This window comes from Bos indicus x Bos taurus, chromosome 16 (assembly GCF_003369695.1).
Source record: "Bos indicus x Bos taurus breed Angus x Brahman F1 hybrid chromosome 16, Bos_hybrid_MaternalHap_v2.0, whole genome shotgun sequence".
NCBI lineage: Eukaryota > Metazoa > Chordata > Mammalia > Artiodactyla > Bovidae > Bos > Bos indicus x Bos taurus.
The window spans coordinates 45,816,072-45,837,721 of record NC_040091.1 but is presented as its reverse complement, the minus strand read 5'-3'; the positions used below and the strand labels follow the sequence as shown (position 1 = coordinate 45,837,721).

Here is a 21,650-nt window from a genome sequence, read left to right as displayed (position 1 = left end):
TGGCAGGCCCGGGCACCTCTGCTCGGTCCGAGCAGTGCTGGGGCCACTGCCGCTGGAGTAGGATGAGGCGGGGCCTGGGAGCTGGCCTGGCAGGCCCGGGCACTTCTGCTCGGTCCGAGCAGTGCTGGGGCCACTGCCGCTGGAGTAGGATGAGGCGGGGCCTGGGAGCTGGCCTGGCAGGCCCGGGCACCTCTGCTCGGTCCGAGCAGTGCTGGGGCCACTGCCGCTGGAGTAGGATGAGGTGGGGCCTGGGACCTGGCCTGGCAGGCCCGGGCACAGGCGTTCCACCTTGCTGTCCTCCCAGGTTCCCTAAGTGGGCTCCACCATCCATCACAAGCTGCACAGCCCTGTCCCTGCTGTGTGTTGGTCTTGGTGGTGCTGCTTGTTTTCCTGTGAGAAGTCTGAGCAGGTGGGGTCATGCTGAGTGGCCTGCACCCTGATCTCCCCCCACCTTCTCCACCCTGGCCACTTGGCCTCCAGGAGGCCCAACCTTTGTGTTTCTCATGACTCTTTGGTGCCCAGCGGCTGGCCCATTGGGGGCCCTTGACTGCAGTGTAGGCTGAGCGGGATTGTGACTCCGTGTTCCTGACTGATCTGCCTGGACTCATGACAGGTGGCAGCCCCAGAGCAGAGGGGGCACCCTGCACTCTCTGCTGCCTGCTGCCGCACACTCACAGCAGGGCCTCAGGTTTGCACCAACTCCCCATGACCACAGGGCCTGACCGCACTGTGTCTCAGGGGCCAGCTCTTGGCAGATACAAGTCACCTGTCTGCTGGAGGCCAGGAAACTTGGTGGGTCCTGCTGACTCACAGGGTTGCCCCCACATTTACAATGGCATCATCAGGCCCTGGGGCCAGTGGGACTTGTGGCCGTGGCCAGAGGAGCAGGCATCTCCCTTATGGTTTGTATCAGAGGCTGAGGAGACAGGCCATGTCAGGACTAACTCATCAGGATAAGCTGATACACAAGAAATTAATACTGATTTTATTTCCAAGTGGGGCTGATCACTCCTTTCCACATTAATTTTTATTAAGCATTTTATGTATTATTCCATAACCACCGAATATGCAGAGACAGTTTAGAACACATTATGAGTTGTGAGTTTTGTAATTATCATATGGCCTCGGTCCAGGAGGTTGAAAAGAAAATAAACATGATTGTTTTCCAATAGAAGGGAATCACCATGGTGATGTGTGGAGAGGCTGTGGAGCCACCAGCTCTGCCCAAGGTCTGGACTCTGCAGCCAGTGCTGCCCTGGGTGCAGGACAGTGGCATCGCCCGGCCCCTCGTCTCTGGCTGCAGGGCCTCTGCTGCCCACACCCTTTTCTACTTCATCACTGGACACATCACACAGGTCCTTCTGGCCGCTCAGGTGTCCCCTGAGGGAAGCCTTCCTTGTTGCCCAAACCAAGTAACCTTCATCCCAGGGCGAGGTCTGTTTTCCTCGTGGCGCTAATTTACTCCTGGAGGGTTTTTGCTCAGCGTTTGTCTCCTCACTGCCATCGAGCGCCATGAGATCAGGGACCTCCATGAGATCTGTCCATCCCAGCATCTCTAGCAACTAGCGCAGTGCGCAGCGCCTGGCAGGCAAGCAGCAGATATTTACCAGATGAATGAATGAATGAACGAATGTCTGCTCCCCAGGACTATGTGCTCCTGGAGGGCAGTGCCAAGGAGTGCCTCCACCTGCATCTGCATGGAGCCTTAAACAGTCCAACCAGTAGGCCATGACGGAGCCCCTGTTGGGCAACCAGTACTGGGCTAGAAGCTGCAGATTATCTGGCATAGAGAAGAGATTTCTGAGCTTTTTGGGGAGCCAAGAGTCCAAAACAAGTAACAATCCAGGGACTCTAGGGGGTAGAATCAGGGATGCAATGGTATGATGAGAGTCACTGTAGGGAGGACATGGAAGACCAGTGTCCACTCTGCAGGTGTCATCATTGCCTTTGTCTCCTTCTGAGTCACTACCATCACTTACTTCTCATACCCCACCAGCTTGTAGCATCTTCAGTGTCTCCTGAAAAGTGAATGTAGTTAGTCCTCCTACAGGGGAGCCTACCTGGCAGTAAGTGCAAGGCAGGGAGGGGCTTGGGACCCTCTCCTTCCTCCCTCTGCTGTTGCCTCTCCGAGAACACCCCAGGGGCATCTCACAACCGTAAGGGGCTCCCAGCAGCGATGACTCAGTCAACTTCAGTGTTGTCCACGGGCGCTGGGCACCGACACGCTCAAAGCTGCAGGACACCATCGGGAGACCCTGCCACCTGGGATATCTGGGTCCCCAGCCCTCCAGCAGCCCTTACTTGATCCTGGTCCCTCTGGGACCAGATGCCAGTGTGTCCACCCAACACGAAGGAGGTTGTGATCTGGCGAGTACAGGGCCTTGATGCCATCATGTGTCCCTGGACCTGGAGGCACCGATTTGTCTTTTTTGTTGGCGGTGACCCCTCCAGAGTTACTGAGCAGTTAGCACTTAGGCTCAGAGATAGCTGGAGCACACCGCAGAGTGGTCCCAGTGCAGGGTGATGAAACTGGGGCAGTGATCCCCCAGCTTCTGCCCCCATGGGCCCAGGGGCACTTCCGGGAAGCCCTGAAGACCAACTGAGCCTGTCCTGAGAGCAGTGATCACATGCTTGGAGTGGTCTGTAGTTGACCTCCGGACAGGTGGAGGCAGGACAGAAGGACTTGGCTGCCCTGTAGCTTTGCCTGGCCAGGCAGTGCCTGGGGGGGGTGGGGTGGGCAGAAGTCAGGTGCAGCCTTTGGGGCTCTTTCCCAGGACCCCAGAAGGAGAGGTGGGAGGCTGAGTCATGAGAAATTCAGCCACCAAAGTCTGAAAGTGGGAGTGAGCTGGCCTTACTGGAGCCACAGGACTGGGGTGTGTTGAGGGGCTGTGCTGCTGTCCCTGGGAGAAGCCTTGTCCCCAGGCTTAGCATGGGGCTTTGTGCCCCAGCAACTCCACGGGCTACACACAGGCCTGTCTCCATGGCCTCATTCTCTTCTCACCATTAAAAAAAAAATCTCATTTTACAAATGGTTTCCTGCACATTACAAGTGCCGTTCGCAGCGTTTACACCCTATTTCATAATTGGCCCATACAATACACCCTTTTCAGAATTTTTAATCAACGATGGCAAGTTGCCCCAGCAATTTAAATAAAAAGTATATAAATGAATTTAGTATTTTAATATTACAATGACATTAGCCTTATATATGTACTTAGCAATTTCATGCAGTATTATAATTCCATAAAATATTCCTCTTCATTTGGCTGGTGGATAAACCCCAGAGTTTAAACTGTGGGCTCTTTGTGCAACAAGCAGAGAAAGGAGAGCTCAGGAGGAGGAGGGTAACCTGCAGGCCAGGCAGGCCCCCGGGCCCTGAGAACGGCCCAGTGATTCCACTGCGCATGTGCTGGGAGGCGGGAATTCAGGCAGTGGTCTTGGGCAACGTGGACTCTGGGATGCTGCGGCCAGTGCATACCTGGACAGCCTGCGCAGTGTTGGGGTGGGGCACGAAATGGCGCCTCGGGGCAGAATGAGAACATCAGTGCAGGGAGGCCCAGCCCTTCCAGCTTCCAGCAATTTCCAAGGGCCTCATCAGATCGTGCTGGGAGTTGTGCAGACCATTCTTAGGGTGTTACTCCTCCTCAAGGTCGCAGTGATCTGGCCATGGCTGATGCAAGTGATGGTCCTTACATCGTTTGACTGCCAGTAGCATTTAACAAGGCTGATCCCTCCTCCTCTCTGTGGTGGTTCACCTGGCTTCAGGACACCACGGTTCCTGGTTTCGTCCCACTTGGGTGGGTGGCCACTGCCTCTCTGTCTCCACTTGAGGCCTCAGGGCTTGGCTGTGGTCCCCTTCACTCCACTAACTCCCTTGGGGCTGCTCTACTCTGGAATGTTACTGCTTCCAGGAACATGCCAGAAACAGGTGGTGGACACCACTGACCGCCAATCTCCCAACTCATTTCCCACCCCTGCTTTCGCCTCCCTTCAGTCCCTTCCTGACTAGGCAGCCAGAGTGATTCTTTTCTTTCTTTTAAATTACGTATAATTGTGGTAATTACAATACGCATACCATGAAACTGACCATTTTAACCATTTTAAGTGTGCAGTTCAGTGGCATTAACTGCCTTCCCACTGTAGTGCAGCCACTGCCAACATCCATCTCCAGAACTCTTTCCATCTTGCAAAACGGAAACTCTGTCCCATTAAACACTGACCCTCTGTTTCTCCCTCCCCCAGCTCCTGGCCCTGACCATCTACTTTCTTTGTCTACGATTCTGACCTCTCTAAGCACCTCGTGTGAGTGTAGTCATGTAGTACTTGTCATTCTGTGACTGGCTAATTTCACGGATCATGATGTCTTCAAGGTTCATCCACATTGTAGCTTGTGTCAAAACTTCCTTCTTTTAAGGATGAATAACATTCCATCGTGTGGTTGGACCACATTTGGTTTGTCCATTCATCTGTCCATGGACACTTGGGTTGTGTTTACCCGTTGCCTTTTATGAACAATGGTCTATGAATGTGGGTGCCCAGATACAGAATGATTGTTTAAAACACAAGTGGGGGACTTCCCTGGGAGTCCAGTGGTTAAGACTCTGTGCTTCCACTTCAGGGGACTCAGACTTGATCCCTGATTGGAAAATTAAGATCCCACATGCCACAAGACATGGCCAAAAATTAAATAAACAAATGCATGCACGCATGCGTGCTCAGTCATGTCCAATGCTTTGCAACCCTATGGACTGTAGCCCACTAGGTTTCTCTGTCTATGGCATTCTCCAGGCAAGAACACTGGAGTAGGTTGCCATGCCCTCCTCCAGGGGATCTTTCCAGCCCAGGGATTGAACCCACATCTCCTGAGTCTCTTGCATTGCAGGCGAATTCTTTACCCACTGAGTTACCATATAAGTCATACTATCATATGAGTCAGCAATCCCACTCCTGCATATATATTTGGAAAAACCAAAAATTTTGAGAAGATACATGCACCCCAATGTTCATAGCAGCACTATTTACAACAGCCAAGATATGGAAGCAACCTAGGTGTTCATCAGCAGATGAATGGATAAAGAAGATGTAGTACATACATATAATGAAATACTACTCAGCCATAAAAAAGAATGAAACTTTGCCATTTGCAACAACATGAATGTACGTGGAGGATATTATGCTAAGTGAAATAATTCAGACAGAGAAAGGCAAACATATGTTATCACTTGTATGTGGAATATAAAAACAACAAATTAGTGAATATGACCAAAAAAAAAAAAAAAAACAGACTCACAGATACAGAGAACAAACTAGTAGTTACCAGTGGGAAGAGGGAAGGGAGGAGGGGCAAGGTAGAGATAGGTAGGTAGGGGAATGGGAAGTACAAACTGTTTTGTATAAAATGAGCTACAAGGATATGTTGTAGAACATGGAATATACCCAATAATTTATCATAACTATAAATGGAGTATAGCAACAACAATATGCATGGAGTATAACCTTTAAAAATGTTGAAATATTATACATCAACTATACTTAAAAAAAAAAAAAAGATTAAAAAGGCGTATCAGTCCATGTGGCCTTCCAAAATAGCACTGATCACTTTGTAGCATATTATGAGATTTACTTTATATGTTTTGTGGATTATCTATCTCCTACTTTTAGAGGGCAAGGGTCTTTTCTGTTTTGTTCACTGATGTTTCCCGAGTACCTACAACAGTGCTTGGTATATAATAGGTACTCAATAAATACTTGTTGAATGAATACATGGTTCTTTTTTTCTGTAACAGCTTTATTATGATATAATTCATAAAATATATGATTCACCCCCTAAAGCACAGAATTCAGTGGGTTTAGTATATTCCAAGAGCTGTGCTGCCATCAGCATAACCTGTTCTGGACAGGTTCATAACCCCCCAAAGAAACATTGTAGTTGTCACTCCCCAGTCTCTCTAGTGCTATGAAACCTCTAATCTATTTTCTGTCTTTATAGATTATTCTCTTCTGGACATTTTATATAAGTGGAATTATATAATAAGTGGTCTTTTGTGTCTGGCTTCTTTCCCTTAGCACAATTTTCCAAGGTTCATCCATGTCATAACATGTATCAGTACTTCATTCTTTTCTATATTTCTGGATAATATTCCAGTGGACAGATACCTTCTGTTTATCTATTCATTAACTGATGGACATTTGGGTTATTTCCACTTTTGGCCATTATGAATAATGCTTCTATGACCATTCACGCACAGTCCCTTTTGTGTAGACATATGTTTTCATTTCTCTTGGGTATATACCTAGGAGTGGAATTGCTGGGTCATATGGAAATTTTACTTTTAAGCTTTTGAGGAACTGCTGGATTGTTTTCCAACATGGCTGCACTATTTTACATTCTTACCAGTTATATATGAGAATTCTAATTTCTCTACATCTTCACCAATATTATCTTTCTTTTTGATTATAGCCATCCAGCTGGGTGTGAGGTGGTTTCCATTGTGGCTTTGATTTGTATTTCCCTGGTGACTAATGATTTTGAGAATCTTCCATTTGTATATTTGTATGTCTTCCATTTGCTTATCTTTTTTTAAGAAATGTCAATTCACATCCTTCACCCATTTAAAAATTATCTTTTTTTAAAACACATGACTAAACTTTCTTTTTTTTTTTAACTTTACAATGTTGTATTGGTTTTGCCATATATCAACATGAATCCGCCACAGGTATACACATGTTCCCCATCCTGAACCCTCCTCCCTCCTCCCTCCCCGTACCATCCCTCTGGGTTGTCCCAGTGCACCAGCCCCAAGCAAAAGCTGTGGTACGTACACACAATGGAGTATTACTCAGCCATTAAAAAGAATACATTTGAACCAGTTCTAATGACGTGGATGAAACTGGAGCCTATTATACAGAGTGAAGTAAGCCAGAAAGAAAATCACCAATACAGTATACTAACGCATATATATGGAATTTAGAAAGATGGTAACAATAACCCTGTATACGAGACAGCAAAAGAGACACTGATGTATAGAACAGTCTTTTGGACTCTGTGGGAGAGGGAGAGGGTGGGATGATTTGGGACAATGGCATTGAAACATGTATAATATCATATATGAAATGAGTCGCCAGTACAGGTTTGATGCACGATAAAAATTATCTTTTTATTATTGTAAGAGTTTCTAAGTATACTCTAGACACAAGTTCCTTACGACTTGAAACGTTTCATCCTATTCTGTGCATCATCTTTTCATTTTCTTGATGCTGTTCCTTGAAGCATAAAAGTTTTAGATTTTGACGAAGTCTAATTTATTTTTCTTTGATTGCTTGTGCTTTGATGTCACATATAAGAAAGCATTGCCAAATACAAACACATGAAAATTTATTCCTATGTTTTAAGAGTTTTATAGTTTTAGCTCTTACATTCTTTGGCCCATTTTGAGTTATTTTTGTATATGGTGTGAAGTAGCGGTCCAGCTTCATTCTTTTGTGGGTTTCCAGTTGTCCCAGCACCATTCATTAAAAGGACGATTCTTTCCCACATTGAACAGTCTTGGTATCCTTGTTGAAAACCAGCTGACCATAAATGCAAGGGTTTGTTTCTGAACTCTGTTCTATTCCACTGATCTGTGTCAGTACCACACTGTTTTGATTATTATAGCTTTGTAGTAAATTTTGAAATTGGGAAATGTGAGACCTCCAACTTTGTTCTACTAAAGACTGTTTGCCTATTCTGGGTCATTTGGATTTCCCTATGAATTTTAGAATCAGCTTGTCAATTTCTGCAAAGAAGCCAGTTCTTCAAAGAAATTGTGTTGAATTTGTAGATCGGTATAGGGGAATATTGTCATCTTAACACTGTTAAGCCTTCTGTTCCATGAGCATGGGATGTCTTTCCATTTTTTAGATCTTAAATTTCTCTTAACAGTGTTTTGTAGTTTCCAGAGTGTAGGTTTTGCACTACTTTTGTTAAATTTGTTTCTAAATATTTTACCCTTTTGATGCTAATACAAATGGAATTGTTTTCTTAATTTCATTTTTGGACTTGTTCATTGCAGGTGTCTACAAGTTGATTTTTGTATTTTGATCTTGTATCCTTCAACCTCACTAAATTTATTTATGAGTTCTAGCAGATTTGTTTGTGAGGATTCCTTAGGCTTTTCCATATATGAGATCATCTCATCTGCAAATAGAGGTAGTCTTATTTCTTCCTTCTCAGTCTGGATACCTTTATTTTCTTGCCCAATTTCCCTGGCTAGAACCTTAAGTACAATGTTGGATGGAAGGAATAAGTGAATTTTTAATTAATCCTTGGCCTCAGAATTATTCTTGGGCTTCCCTTGTGGCTCAGCTGGTAAAGAATCCACCTGTGATGCGGGAGACCTGGGTTTGATCCCTGCATTGGGAAGATCACTTGGAGAAGGGAAAGGGTACCTACTCCAGTATTCTGGCCTGGAGAATTCCATGGACTGTGTCTCCCATGGGGTCACAAAGAGTTGGACACGACTGAATGACTCACTTTCACTTTCAGAATTATTTGGGATTGATTAATTTTTTTTAAAAGAGGTTACATGATAATCTCTGAAACCCAAGTCAAGATGTCTCTTCTATGAGTCAGATTTACATTTATAAAGGAAATCTCCCTGGGTCTGTGTTGAGAAGATCCCCTAGATGAGGAAATGGTGACCCATTCCACTATTCTTGCCTGGAGAATTCCATGGACAAAGGAGGCTGGCGGACTACAGTCTGTGGGGTCACAAAGAGTTGGACATGACTGAGTGACTGAGAACACGCACGCCTTCTCTATACCAGGAATAGAAAGAGGGCAATCTTGTGAAACTCTGATCCATAGGGCAGGTTAAGACATAAACCTGCACAATGATACCCTTCCTTTATTCTGTTTTTATTTTTTAATATTTATTTATTTGATGGTGCCAGGACTTAGTTGTGGTGTGTAGAATATTTAGCTGTGGCATGTGAAGAACTCAGTTGTGGCATGTGGAATCTAGTTTCCCGACCAGAGATATAACCCAGAGGGTGGAGACTTAGCCACTGGGCCACAAGGCAAGTCCCAGTAGAGCAACTATAACTTTTATTTCCATTTGACAGGTAGCCACACTAAGGCTTAGAGAGGTTGAGTAGGTTGAGGATACAGAGCTGTCAGGTGGTAGGCTGTGGGGCCAGCCCAGATCTGCTGCCCTCAGTTTATCTGTAGGAATGCCTTCTCCTCCTGCAGCGCTATCTATATAAATGGTGGGGACTTGGACAAGACCAAGGCCAAGCTGGCTGATGACATCCAGAGAGTTTAATGACAAAGTCTGGAAGTCTCACTAGCAGCACTAAGCCCCTCTCTGTAGGCCTGGATGACCCCCTCCCACCCCCCGCATAGAGACATGTGTAGGCAAGAGAGCAGAAGGAAGACTGAAACACTGCAAGGGTTTCCTCTTCCCTATTTCCTTTCCTTCTCCAGCAACCCTGTCACATAAGAGGGCTGAGTCTCATTGTCCCCTTTTTACTGATAGAGAGCTGATGCTCAGAAAGGGAGAATGGCTGGCCTGGCTGCTGGGAAGTGCTGGCCTGGTAGGGAGGGATGGGAGTTTGATGTGGACTGAATATCTTCCAGGTGCCAGACACTCCGCCAGACACTTTACATACCGTTTGTACTTAATCCTCAGGCAACATCACCATCCCCTTGATACTGCTCAGAAAATTGATGGGTAAAGGGGCCAAGTGAGTGACTCCATAAATGCCTGAGGCCTGAGATGATTAAGGAAATTCATTAAAGGGGAAACAAACATGGAAAAAGAACAACCCCCAGAAGGCCAGCCTGGCCAGGGTCCATCCCTCCCTGAGATGTGTCCCCTCCCTGTGTCACCCCTCCTCCCACCACTGCAGATCAGCTGCTGTCAAGAGAGGCTGGATAATCTTTCAGAGAAAAGCAGAGACCTGTTCACACGAACTCCTGCCTTTTCCGAAAGAAGTCTGACTAATCCAGTCCCTGTGACTAATCCACTCCCTGACTTTATCTTTAGAACTGATGATTAATTGAAATGGGCTAAGTCGGTCCCATTTTGGCCCCCACACCTGGCTGTTCCCTAGGGGCAAGCGGGGTTAAGGGAGGAGGGCAGTATAGGCCTGCTGCCTGGTAGGCATGTGGGTCTTTGATCTGCTGGGATCTCAAAGTTTCCAGCAGATGGGCCTGGGGCCGGATCCAGATCCTGTGTGGGAATTGCAACCTCTTCTGCTGACTGCAAGGTGATTCCCTTAGGATGCTCAGGCCAGCACTGGTTGCCATAGTGACAGACATACGCAGGGTGGGCCCCTTTTTACAGACCTTGCTGGTGAAGATGTGGATGAGGATTCTGGGAAGATGACTGTGGCCTCTGTGACTTTCCTTTGACATTGTATTCCAAGAGCCAGGATTCTGGTCCAAGATTATGGAACTCCCTGCAGGGTGGGGAAGGGATGGCCTGGGAGTTTGGGGTTAATGTTGTTATTCAGTTGCTAAGTCCTGTCTGACTCTTTGCAACCCCATGGACGATAGTCTGCCAGGCGCCTTCATCCATGGGATTTCCCAGGCAAGAATACTGGAGTGGGTTGCCATTTCTTTCTCCAGGGGATCGTCCCAATCCAGGGATTGAACCTGCATCTCCTGCTTGGCAGGTGGATTCTTTGCCACTAAGCCACCTGGGAAGCCCAACTGGGGTTAATAGATGCAAACTATTACGTGTAGAATGGATGGACAACAGGGTCCTACTGTACAGCACAAGGAACGATATGCAGTATCCTGGGATAAAACATGATGGAAAAAAATATAAGAAAGAATACATATGTGTGTATAACTGAATCAATTTGCTGTAGAACAGAAATTACAAATACATTGCAAATTAACTATCTTGTTGTTCAGTCATTAAATTGTGTCCGACTCTTTGCAACCCCATTGACTGCAGCACACCAGGCTTCTCTATCCTTTACCATCTCCCAGACTTTGCTCTAACTCATGTCCATTGAGTTGGCGATGCCATCCAACCATCTCATCCTCTGTCACCCCTTTCTCCTTCTGCTCTCAATCTTTCCCAGCATCAGGGTCTTTTCTAATGAGTTGTTCTTCGCATCATGTCCAAAGTATTGGAGCTTCAGCGTAAATAAATTTTAAAAATTACCGCTATCCTCCCACCCCCGCTGAAACTCCTTCTAGGTAGGGACAGAGTTGACAAAGCTGAAAAATGCTTGGAGAGGCTGTTGGCCAGGAATCCACCCCTCCAGCCCACCCTTTCAACCCCTCACAGTCTGGAGACCCAGGTTGGAGTATGTAGAACCTGGACGCTGGACTCAGAGCCCCGGGTAACTCACTCTGTGTATCACCTTCAGCAATGATTTTATATTTTTGATCCTCAGTTTTCTCATCTTAGAGCTCACTTTGTCCAAATTCATTTTTCAAAAGAAGGTACTGAAATGGGGGAATATCGCTGAAGCCACATGACACGCTAGTGACAGGAGGGCAGAGTAGTGAGTTGATAGCTTGCCCATGATATGCTGGGCTCTTCTGGGTCCACCCTCTCCTCCATTCCTCACCATCAGCCTGAGAAGATCTGGTGTTACTGCATTTGACAGGAAAGGAGAGACTCGGGTGGGTGGGTTCCTCTGCCAAGGCCACAAGCAAAACCTGGAATTCATGTGTGCCTGCCTCCAGGCCCAGTGGGTCCCACGATGGATGTGTGAGTCCTTGGCCCGTCCTCTCTGCTGGTAGCTCTCTGCTCGACCACCACTGCCTCCTGGGGCCTCCTCTGCCTGGGGCAGGGCCCAGGGTGGGCTGAGGGAGCCTGGAGGGGAGGCGGTGAGGAAGGGGGTGGCCATCTCCTGCTCCCAGACCACCCCGCTCGCTTTCCATTTGCACCCACGCCTCATTGCTAAGAGGAGCGTGGGGCTGTGGAGGCTGTCAGCTCCTGAGACATCTTGGCAGTCTCCTAACTTGATGGGTGTTGTATGTTACATGTTTAGATTATAGATGTGGGGTGTTCCCTTGGCATCCAGGGCTGAGAATCTGGGGACTTGCCATGGTGGAAAAGGACCCAGAGGGCCTTCTGTGCCAGATTGGAAGACATACAGGAGAGACTGGGAGGAGTAGCAGGTGAATGCTCACACCTGCCTCAGGTCAGGTAACAGGGCTTGTGTGGCCCCTCTGGGACCTGGTTGATGGAGCAGCCCCACCTCAGGTGTGCTGGTCACTACTTTGGTGGACAAGTGAGAGCCCTGGTGTCCTGACCTGGGTATGAAATGTGCCAGCCAGAAGGGATGGGCTACTTCATAGCTTATTGGCCAGAACTAGTCCCACCCCAACCTCCATCCCTAACCGGGGTGGGACCAAGGGGCAATCCTGCCACATGTTGTGAGGGGAGATTGGGTCACGGCAGTGATGACCCCCACCACAGGGGGGCGGAGCATGGGAGGGCTCTGAGAGGTGGGGACATGGTCCGTCACAGGCTGCCCAGCCAGCAAGGTGCCCAGCAGGTGTCCCTGAGGCCTGTGCTGTCCTCCAGCGGGGGTCTGTGTTGTCTCTGCTCAGGGAGGGATGGCAAACAGGGCCCAGCCTTTGTCCTGGAGCAGAACAAAGAGGCTGCAGGATGAACTCTGCTGTGTTTTTCTTTGGAGCATGAGGCTGGGAGCTGCAGACGAGCTTTCTGTAGCTGTTCTGGGGTCAGGAGTCTCCATGGGACCTGAGGACAAGGGCCCAGAGGAGGAACCGGCGTGGTTCCCACTTCTCTGCTGACCAACCACATCCCCGACAGACAGAGGGCGTTAATGGGCCAATGCGGAGCCTTCTCCACCCAGAGGACACAAATTGACTTTGTGGTTGACTTCTTTCCTGCCCCTTTCTATTTAGGCTGTGTTTGCTTTATTTTCTTTCATAAAATTGGGGTCATGTTGTCCATAGCTTACTTTTTCATTTAGCAACCTACTGTGAGCACTTCCCTGGTCATTAAGTATTCTTGCAAACCTTGTTTTTAATGTTTGCCTAATAGCCCATCCTGCGGCTGTCCGGTCACTTTCTATGCAGGTCGCTGTTCTAGCTTTGAGGAATTCAATATAGACTCCCTTTGTGGAGTGAATCTAGCCCAATATGAGAGAGAGGAAGATTCTAGAAACTAAAGAGACCATGAACAGCCCTGGCCAGTGTGAGCTGGGCAGAGATGGGAAGAAGGTGGAGGGGCCAGGGTCTCACCCTGGGGACTTGGCCGAGACCAGAGCCCTCTGTGTTCCTTTCCTCCGTGTCCTTGGTCCCCTGCTTTGTGGACCCTCTCCCAGGGCATGCTCCTCTCAGCCCTGGTAGGGGGAGCAGGGTACCCTCACCATCACAGTTGCATGCCTAGAGAAGCAGAGATCACCCAGTGACCTGCCTTCCTGGTTCCGGGCTGACTTCCTTGTGGATCTAAGCTCGCACCCTGGGGAGCCAGGCTGCTTGGAATTTCCCATCTCCCCGACCTTGGAATTCACTCTCCTCACCTCCTTGTTACCTTCTTCCACCCAGAGTCAGCTTTGATGGAGGAACTCTCTCCTACACGATGGAAAAAACCCAAGGGTATGAAAGTCACTGCACTTTATAGCCTTTTAAGGGCCTTTTAAAAACAATGTTCATTCAATTTTTTTCTTTTTTTTTTATGAGCTTTTTGGTACACACAGCACATAATCCCACATGAAACGGCTGAACGTTACACTGGCGTAACAACAGGCTGGTGTGAACAGCCCTGGAGTTATGGATCTGCTTCTGTGGGAGAAGCTGCAGCTCTCCAGTCCTGAGGGGAATCTGGGTTCAAGGGCAAGGCGTGCCCTTGCTGACCCCAAGTCCCGGGGGTGGGAGGCTCAGGCCCTGTTCCCGGGGGGTGACTCTGATGCGGCTTGAACCCGACCTCCAGTCAGCTGCACGTGCTGCTTTGTACTTGTCCATTTTCTCATCGTTCGTGCACGGTCTGCTTGCTTCTGTGAGCCAGGCTGGGAAAGCTGGTCCCACGGCGTGCTTTTTCAGTGTCACCCTGCTTGGCCACAGAGCCCACACCGTGGTGGGGTTTGAGGGCACACACACCTGGGAGGTCCCCAGTAGAGTGCTGAGGTGCTCAGGGTGGGTGAGCACACATCTGTGGCTCAAGCCCATGTTGGATGGGCGTGGAGAAGCTCCAGTTCTTAGTACCCTCATAACTATGACTCCACATACCACAGTGCTGTCCCTCTAGTCCTGCAGGTTCCGATATCTCATTATCCAAAGTGGGTCTCCCAGATCACCTCCCAAACCCCCCAAACTGCACACAATTGGTTTGTCAGATCTTGAGGTCTGAGTCTTGCTTTGCAGAATAGGAATAAGCATTCCTGTTTATGGCGTGATTGCTCTGTGCCAAGCTTGTATCTGGTGTGGAGCAGCTCAGGTGATGGGGACTCTATCAATGAGACCGTGAGAGATTCAGAGAGGTTAAGTCACTTGACCAAGGCCACACAGGAGACAGGCCCTGAGCTCAGAGCAGACTGGTTCCAAGACCAAGGATGAGCCCCCTGGAAAGCCCAGTAGGACCCCTGGGCAGCTGGGAGTTGGACCAATGCCAGTGAGCATGTGTTTCTGAGTGATGAGGCTGGCTGTGACTTGGCCACCTCCCAGTACATCCGCCTCCCTCTCCTCGCCCAGGGCAGAGTGGTTCCTTGGCAGGGTGGGCAGGGCGGGAAGCAGGGTGGGCAGACCTCTCTCAGCCTGTTGGCCGGACTCTAGCTGCCCCCTCTCAGGACTACCCTGACCTTCCTCTGTTGTGTGCTCCTGTTTCTAGGTCACTGTTTTGACTCCTCTTCATGTCCCAGTCTTTATTCTCCTCTGTTAGAAGGGCTTGGTGTTTATTGATTGTTGTCTCCGGACCTTTCATTTTTCTCTGCAGCTCCTGCAGTCTGAAAATGAGTCTTCCAGCCTCGTTAGCCACTGTATTCTGAAGAGCATCCGACCTTTCCCTAATCAGCCCCAACTAGTCATGGCCGGTGGCTCAGAGTGAGCGGGGGCGGGGAGCAGGGGCTGTAGTGCTGGGGGCTGCCCGGAGGGATGGATGACACCAGGCTCCAGGCGCCACGCCTGCTGCCTGTCCCACCACCTCTCCAGTCACCTCCGCTCCTCTTCTGCCCAGGGTCAAAGGGACCACAGGCACCTGTCCCCTATCACGTCCAGGGGCTGCGGAGGTTCAGAGTCAGCTGTGGGATTGGGGAGGGGCTGCTGCTGGTTGAGAGCCCTACGCCCAGGCCCACAGATGGCACAGGGGTCAGTTAGATCTGGGGGAAGGGACCCTGCCTTATCTCTCTATGCCTGGGTTGGGGGAGGGTGATAGCACCGGTGCTGATGCTGCCGTGGCTGATGGCACTCGGAGTTACGTCACTGTCATTGTGGTGGAGGAGTGGGACCACACCTGCGGCCCCAGCCCCTGGCTTTGCACGTGGCTTGTGGTTCACTGAACCCAGCTGTGTTCTAGCTGGGTCTGGGGCTCCCAATTTAGTGGCCTGTGGAGAGGGGAGTGGTTAGGATGGGGTGGGTTGAGGCTGCCAGGATGTGGGGTCTGACTCCTTCCTGCCCCTTGGCCAGTGGGACAGGACTCAGAGCTCTCAGGGAGATTTCTTCCACTGGGTCTTTCTGTGCATACAAACAATCCTCCAGGCAGCGCTGGGAGGCACCAGAGGAAGTGAGGTTCAGGACTGCTCCGGGCTGCCCTTGGCTCCTTTGCGGCAGTACTTTCCAGTATTTTCAGATTGAGAAGGTGCTTCAGTTGGATCTCATTTAGGAGCCAGAGCTCATCTTTTTTTCAACTGGACGTATACGACTTGGGCGTCCACTCTGTTCTGGGCACCCTGCTTGGGGCTCCCTACTCCCAGGGTCCAGAACCACTGGAGTCCTGTCCCTTTCCGGCCTCAGCAGCCCTGTGGGTGCCCCAGCTCCTCATAGGAGTTCGGGAGGCAGACAGCACTCTGCCCCTCCCTCGGCCAGGTGCGTGCTCAGGTGCACACCACGTGCTTAAAGTTCACGGCCCACTCGAGGGTCTGCCGGGCAGAGTGGGCTTCCGGGAGAGCTGCTCAGGGTCCCAGGTGCCCTCCCTCCCTCTGCCCCGCTTGATCCATGATTTGTTAGTGCTCTCTTGGCTGGTCTGCCTCACTCTCTTGTTTACCATTCGCTGTTAACAACAGTAATTACAGTATAGTTGTGAGATGAAAACATGACTAAATTATGACACTGCTTGTGTAACAATCTCTTAAAACTGACTCAGAAGGCAACAGCTGCACAATTAGGCTATAAATTCTCTTAAATGAACTTGTCGGTGGCGACGGTACCTGTGTGGCAAGGCTGGGAGGGGATAACTGGGCGTAACAGGCTTGGAGAGGGAGCACCCAGGATGGCCTCGTAAAGAAGGAAACTTTGTTCTTTGCCATAAACCACTTGTTCTCTTATAAAAACAAAGGGCTCAGTGTTGGCCCATTAACTCCCTCTGTCTGTCAGGGATGGGGCGGCAGAGTGTCGTCTGACTAGCTGACACTAGGGATCCATTCCTGCCTTGAGGGGTGGCCTTCTCCGAGCCTCACGTGGAGGCAGTGGCAGCATGAGGCCTGGGTGTGATTTAGTGAGTAGTGGGTGGCTGGCATGGAGACTGCTGGGTCCAGGTGAGCTTCTGCAGCCTACAGATGGGCAAGGATGCCAATGGTGGAATCCTGCCACTCTGAAACTTGACAACCCATTAAAGACAGTATTCCTGGGGCAGGGCACCGTAGATGAGGATCTTGGAGCTGTAACACTGTGGGGTTCAATGGAGGATGAAGAAGGCCTGCTTCCAATTGGTTATCTGGAAGCGAACATCGTATCTGTTGTTGTTGTTTAGTCGCTCAGCTGTGTTCGGTTCTTTGAGACCCCATGGACTGCAGCACGCCAGGGTTCACTTCTGTCCTTCGCTCTCTCCCAGAGCTTGCTCAAACTCATGTCCATTGAGTTGGTGATGCCACCTCACCATCTCATCCTCTGTCACCCCCTTCTCCTCCTGCCCGCGATCTTTCCTAGTATCAGGATCTTTTTCAATGAGTCAGCTCTCTGCATCAGGTGGCCAAAGTACTGAAGCTTAATACAGATCTAAGGAGGATGGAGACTGGTAGGTGGTAACAGATGTTTGCCTTCCTCCCAACCCACCTGCTGACTTCAGTTGGCATCTGACTCAGTGACGCTGTCATAGGAGGCCCAAATCTCTTTCTCCATATACCTATTGGACATGCATTCACTTCCTGTTGCTGCCCTAACAAATTACGCTGGACTCAGTGGCTTAAAGCAACACAGATTTATTATCTTAGGGCTCCAGAGTCAGAAGCCTGACTTAGGCCGCACCCAGCTAAAATCAACAAGATATGGGTGGGGCAGCTTTAGGGGTACCTGTGTCCCTTGGCTCGTAAACCCTTCCTCCATCTTCCAGGCCAGCAGTGGTGGAATCCTTCTCTCATCATTTCTCTCTGACCCTGTCTCCTGCCTCATTCTTCTTTTCCATTCTCAAGGAGGCATGTGATTACCTTGTACCTCAGATAATCTTGCCATGTCAGGGTCAGCTGATTAACAGCCTTAACTGCATCTGCAGTCTGAATTTCCTTTTGCCGTGTAACATGACTTATTCACAGGTTCTGAGCATGGTGAAGTATGGGGTGGTTTTCTCCTGACCAGAGGCCAGCAGGGTCATGGGCCAGTTTGATCTCTCTGAACTCAGCACGGGCGGGCTTGCACTTGAGCAAGGTAGAGCCGGGCTGGTCTTACCTGAAATCAGAAAGTGCAGCTGGACCTGTGGCATGGCCCAACCGTGCACAGGACTGTCTACGTTGCACATGTGACTTGCCTGTTCTTAAAACCCCGGGTCAGAGACAGACTGTGAACCTGCGTGAACAGAACCAGGAGCAGATTACCAACACCCCCTCCCCTGCCCCTACATGTCAAGGACTGTGCTGGAAGCTTCCTGAATGAAAATCACAGGTGGGGAGGGGCCGTGGTCACCTTTTCCTCCTGGACCACTTGCCTGGAAAAGGTGCAGATGAGGAAGCTGGCTTTCCAAGACTGAGTTCTGTTTTTTTGTCCGGTCACTAAGTCATGTCTGACTCCTTGTGACCTCATAGACTGCAGCACGCCAGGCTTCCCTGTCCTTCACTCTCTCCTGGAGTTTGCTCAAACTCATGTCCATTGAGTCAGTGATACCATCCAACCATCTCATCCTCTGTTGCCCCCTTCTCCTCCTGCCCTCAGTCTTTCCCAGCATCTGGGTCTTTTCCAAGGAATTGGCTCTTCACCATTAACAATTTTCAAAATAAATGAACCTGCAGCAAACCCCAGATGTGCCATAGACCCTTGATGGGAGCCCTGACCGTGGGCTTGAAAACTCCCCATCTGGGGACTGCAGAGTTTTCCCATGCATTGCCGTGGACCAATGGGCTGCCGTCCCTGTCTCCCGACCCAGCTGGGATAAGAGGCAGCTGGACCCTCGTCTCAGACAGACAGCTCTCGCGATGATTTGCAGGCGTCTCCCTGAACCCCGTCCACATGACAGATTTCTGGAGCGTGTCCTCAGGGACCGCCAGCTCTAGGCCTATTACTGAAGTCCGTCACCCAGAAAATCTGTTGACGGAACTGTTCTCTCTGAACTGCAAGCAAATTGGGAGATTTGAATGTGATGCAATAAGCTTGCAATAAAACAGCCTCCGCGAAGTGTGGGAGGCGCAGCTTCTCCCAGCCCCCGTCCACTACACCGCCACAGCCTCCTGAGCTGTCATCTTTGAGGGTGGCTACATACAGTATTTATTTTTTTTAATTAAGCTGCGTTGCTGTGTGGCCCACCCTCCACAGATGCCTTATAAAACCCAGCCTTATAAGTTGCTGAAAGTTTTTTTCTTAATTTTTTTAAGCAGATAGTAAAATTAAGCAGTTATTAGTATTCACGAAAAATGCTCGTGGCAGTCTTCGCACACATAATGAGAAGCCACCTGCAGTTCAAAGCAGTACTTGATAATGCTGTAATTAGATTTGAGATGCAAAAAAGCTCATTAAAATTAAATAACATATTTGTCACTGTTTTAAGAGGTACAGATTGCCTAGAACCATGCTGGTCTCTTGACCTTGAGTATTTTGGCGGAGTCCTTGCTGCCAACAATTGGAAAATAACATCAGCAATTCTGCAGAGAGTCCTGAAAACATGTTCATCCTTGGTTCAGTTTGTGTTGAGAAAAAATGATCTAGATATCCAGGGGAAATCACAGATTTGTACACAGTGTGTTCTGGGAGGAAAGGGGAGCCAGAATTGTCTCCAAACAGGCAATTCACATAAGACCAGGGGAAGATGAGCCTGTGTAGGCAGTAAGGGTCCCCATAGGACGTGGGGACACCCTGACGGGGTCTGCAGGAAGCCCCATGTCACCACTGCTTCCCCTCTGACCCTGACCTGGACCACTTGCTCAGAGCAGGTCCAGGGCTCCTGAGAATCAGACCATCAACAGTGCAACTGCTGGTTACGACATGTCCCAGACTTCCAGAAGGTCACCGTTTCGCTGGGGAGACAAGGCACAGAAGTCAGGTGCCCAGGAAGCATGAACTGTTCATAAAAATAGCTCATGTTTTTGAGTGTGTATGCAAGTGTGTTTGCATACCAGGTGTGAAGTGTGTGGCCTGCGTTCTCCTAGTCCCTTCCCATCATCTGGGGGTGGCCCCTGATGTCCCATCTTCCTTGGGGACATTAGGCACTTGCCTGAGGTCACATAGTGCAGAGCTGAGCCAGGGTATCAATCCAGGTAGGGCTCCTGCAGACCCCTGCACTAGATCATGAAGTAACCAGGGAGCCACAGTAGGACGGAGACTGGGGGTGGCAGAAAGCACACAGGAGCCTACCAGAAACCCCTTCATGGCCACTGTCGGCCTGATACTGTTCTGGAAACTTCCTGTCTCTGAATTGTTCCATCCCCACAGCAACCTTTTACCCCATTTTACACATGTGGAAACTGAGGTGGGCATGTGGGCTAAGTCGCTTCAGTTGTGTCCGACATTTTGCCACCCTATGGACTGTAGCCCACCAGGCTCCTCTTCATGGGATTCTCCAGGCAAAGAGGTTGGAGTGGGTTGCCATGCCCTCCTCCAGAGGATCTTCCTGACCCAGGGATCAAACTCGTGCCTCTTATGTCTCTTGCATTTGCAGGCAGGTTCTTTACTGCTAACACCACCTGAGGAGTAAGAGGTCACCAGGTCACTGACCACAGAGCTGGGATTAAGCTCTGCCATTGGGACTCCCCTCGCAGTCCAGTGGTTAAGATTCTGTGCTTCCACTGCAGAGGGTGCGGGTTTGATCCTCAGTTGGGGAACTAAGATCCCACATGCTGTGCATCACAGTCAAAAAAGGAAAAAAAATAAGTATAAGCTGTACCCTTGACCAATATCCTGTCATTTCTTCTCTCTTGAAATCTATAAAGCATTCTACAAAGGAAGGATGTAATTTAGATGCAATCATGATTATTTTTTATTTTTGGAGGAAGAAAATGCCAGTTGCCTTCAAGGGGCAGAGACCAGGGGAGGTTGCCTGGGACAGGGAAATCTCAGCTGGAGATGAGTGGACTCCTGGATTGTTGGAAGAGACAGCAGGTGTCAACAGAGACCTGGCTGGGCCTCCAGGGAGGGCTGGGCTCAGCGGTCCTCAGGGCAGGGAGCCCAGCCGGCCCGCAGCCCATGGCCCCTCCCCCCGGGTGGCTGGATTGATTTTCCAGGATGACTCTCTTGGCACTGGGTCCAGATTTAGTTCAGCAGAGAGCTCGTCTTTCAAAGTCCAGCTCAAATGTCACCTCCTCTGCAAAGACTCCCCCAGCCCCCGAAGCAAAATTAATCACCCTCCTCTCTGCTTCTACAGCTCCGGTGGTACCTCCAGAATAGTCTCATCACAGCGGACTCAGATTTATGTGTTTACAAGTCTCTCTCCAGCTCACAGGGACTTCTCGGGTGCAAGTCCCCTGCCACCCTGCCTTCGTGTCCTTGTGCCCTAGGCAGCGCTGTGTATGCAGTGGGTACTAAATAAATGATAAGGGTAGAAATGACAGACTGAGAGGAGACTGAATTTGATTTAAGTCAACAGACACAGGTAGTGCTAGTGGTAAAGACTCCACCTGCCAATGCAGGAGACGTGGGTTTGATCCCTGGGTTGGGAAGATCCCCTGGAGGAGGAAATGGCAACCCACTCCAGTACTCTTGCCTGAAAAATGCCATGGACGAGGAGCCTGGAGGGCTACAGTCTATGGGGTTGCAAAGAGTTGGACACGACTGACACATCACAGTAGTTATAGTACTTGCCCAGAGTCCTTCACATGGATGAACTTATTAATCTTTGTGCCAACCGTGTGGGATCAGTTCTCTTATCGTCTCCATTTTATAGGTGAAGAAACTGAGGCCCAGCGAGGTTATGCACCTTCTCCATATCACACAGCTAGTAAATGGTGGCTCTGGGATTAGATCCCAAACCGTCTGGGGGGACACATCTGCTTAAAGCAGCCTTGCAGATCACCCCATTCTGATAGCGAGTGGTGACTCTTAACAAGGGAATTTCTGCAATTAATTCTTATTTCATTTACAAAAATACCTGAATTTAGGTAGGTTTGGG

At 49.5% G+C, this 21,650-nt stretch overlaps 1 protein-coding gene across 12 annotated transcripts in view; it reads left to right on the top strand.

Annotated features, from left to right (window-relative positions):
* The window catches only part of CAMTA1 (calmodulin binding transcription activator 1), a 993,257-nt gene that overhangs the window by 145,501 nt on the left and 826,106 nt on the right, over positions 1-21,650 (top strand). The gene's annotated exons all lie outside the window — the stretch shown is intronic.